The following is a 2933-nucleotide window of genomic DNA, read 5'->3' as shown; positions in this document are numbered from 1 at the left end:
AGATGTTATAGATGAATTTTGCTTACTCACTAGGTTTATAAAAACTCACCCATTCTTTTCACCCATTTCAGGCTCAGGGCAGTCTGTAAACCGTTGATTATGTCGAGGGTTTGCTTTTAGATTTGCATCCTTAGAAATCGCAGGTCTATAGTCTTGTTTATTTTGTTATTTTGGGGGCCCACATGTCATTATAGAATATTTTTATATACCTGGTTTAATGTGCTATTATATATATGAATTTATTTTGCTTTTACACTACAAAAATTATTTACGCATAATTCTATAAATATTATTTTATAAGAAAATAGAATATTTTATTTAATATTTTTATTTAATTTGAAAAGTTATAATTTCACTTTAAATTGATGAATTAAACAACGAAACTTATTTTTAGACATGAAATGGATGCTTATTACTCATATATCATATTTTTACCAGGGTTCGAAAATTTTGGATAAAATGACCAAAATACCCCTGTGTACTAAAAATTACTTTTTGATTATTTTTTATTTGAAATTAGTCTATATTTCTTTAAAACATGGTATTTAATAACTGTTGCTCACAAGAGAGAAGTAAAACTGATGCGAAAGCCTTGCGAGGTTTCGGTTGGCATTCCGGGCAATAAATGTCAATCGAGATATCACGACGGTTGTCACGGGCTCGATTGGAATTTCGGGTAGTGACAATTACACCCGTTCCACAAACGGTACCATTTTAATCCTATGCTATCCTATCTTAGCCTTAACTTTTAGTTTTATTCTTATATTTCCTTATGTATCTTTTTATTCTTGATTTTACATGTTTTGTTTCTTCCTAATCTTTCTTTTTAATTTATTATTATTAATTTTATTATTATTTTTTAAACCAAAGTTTGATTATTCAGCTTTACGGATACACATGATGCAATTATGAAATGATGTCATGATTTATCAATTTTAAATAACGTGAAGCGAAAACCTTGTATCAAAAAATCATTAGCAGACTATCTCAATGCTTTGGTGAAGTCTCAGAGTTTTCCTCACCTAAGGATATCCCCAGAAGAACTAATCTCTACAAGTTCTCCGAAGAAATCCCATCATCAGAGTTCTCGTCCCATTAACAAAGTAAACATGTCGTATGCTATGCCAAAATAAAATTATGAATGATGTCATATGAGCATGTTTACGAATATAATTTTGTTCATTAAAATTTATATGTATATATAATAGTTTAATACAATTAAAAACCTCATTTATTTTTACTATATATAATTTAAAGAAAGATTTTATTTAAATTGATCATTTTTAATTAATATTATGGGTAAATATTATTTTATTTTATTGAACTATATATTTTTTTGAATAAACAACTAATCTTTTATTTGCAATAATTGTTTAAATTGATTAAATAAGTATATCAATTTTTAATTTAGATAAAACATTATATGAATTTATTTCTTTATAAATTTTAAGGTAATTGCTTGAATTAATCAAAATATTAGAATACAAAATTAGGATTTATCTCGACACTTTGGAAAAAACCTTAATTGAATTCCGTTCCTAAAAAAGTCATCCCGAAAATAGCAACTCTTTGCCTTTTTGGATGAAATTCCATCATCAAAATTAATCCCAAAATTAACCACTCTATCACTATCTATATGTATATTTTAATTAACTTACCCCTTTTGTGAATAAATATCTTAATATATTTATTTTTAAGGCTAAATAAATTTTATTTTTCTGGCTCACTTAACCTTTTTTTTTTATTAAATATATTTTAAATCTATCTTTTTCATTTACCTAACTCCCTTTCTTATTACTATATATTTTATTATCATTTTTATTTCTTGCCTAGTCTATTTTTTCTTATGACTAAACATATGTATATAATTTTTCTTTTCTCTTATCTATTTACTTCTATTTCTCTATACCTAAATATTTCTTTGTTCCTTCCTATTCAAATCTGTTTTTTGGTTTTTAAGCTGAATATTTATATATTTTATATTTATTTTCCTACATAAATCTATTATCCTTTATTGTATTTCTATTTAATGCATCTATCTAAACTTATTCCTTCTTTGTTACTTAAATATTTATTTATTTTCTATTTTGGTTTTTTACTTTTTTATTAATATCCTTACCCTATACTTGGCAATTCGTATTTTCGTGTCTTAAACATGTCCGACGTGATTAAATATGAAACACGTTAAGGTTAAATACTATCACGACTCGGTATTCCCTTCGAGTTCGTGACAACTGTCGCGATGTCTTGATAGACATTCATTACCCGGAATGTCAACCGAAACCTCACAAGGCTCTTGTATCAAGTTTACGTATCCCCTGTGAGCAACAGTTACTAAATATCATGTTTTAAGGGAGTATAAACTATTTTTAAATAAAAAACAAACAAAAAGTAATTTCTACCACACAAAGGTATCTTGCTCATTTTTTTTCAAAAATTTTGAAACTTGGTGAAAATACAGCATACGATCGAAAAAATATACATTCTTATCTAAAAATAATTTTAGTAATCTAAATCATCCATTTAAAATGAAATTATGACTAATCAAACTAAATAAAAATATTAAATAAAATATTCTATTTTCTTATAAAAAAATATTTATAGAATCTTGCATAAACAATTTTTGTAGCCTAAAGAGCAAAATAAATTTATATATATAATAGCACACTAAACTAGGTATACAAAAATATTCTACAGTGACATGTAGGCCCCGATATAACCAAAAATATGCAAGACTGTAGACCCTCGATTTCTAAGGATGCAAATCCAAAAGCAAACCTTCGACATAATCAGCGGTCTACAGACTGCCCTTAGGTTGAAATGGGTGAAAAGAAGGGGGGGAGTTTTTATAAACTCAGTGAGTAAGTAAAGTTCATCAACAACATCTAAAGCCGAGTAAATGGAGCCAATTAAATCATCCCATCATAATATAA

This window comes from Theobroma cacao, chromosome 6 (genome assembly GCF_000208745.1).
Source record: "Theobroma cacao cultivar B97-61/B2 chromosome 6, Criollo_cocoa_genome_V2, whole genome shotgun sequence".
Lineage (NCBI taxonomy): Eukaryota > Viridiplantae > Streptophyta > Magnoliopsida > Malvales > Malvaceae > Theobroma > Theobroma cacao.
This window is presented reverse-complemented; position numbering follows the sequence as displayed.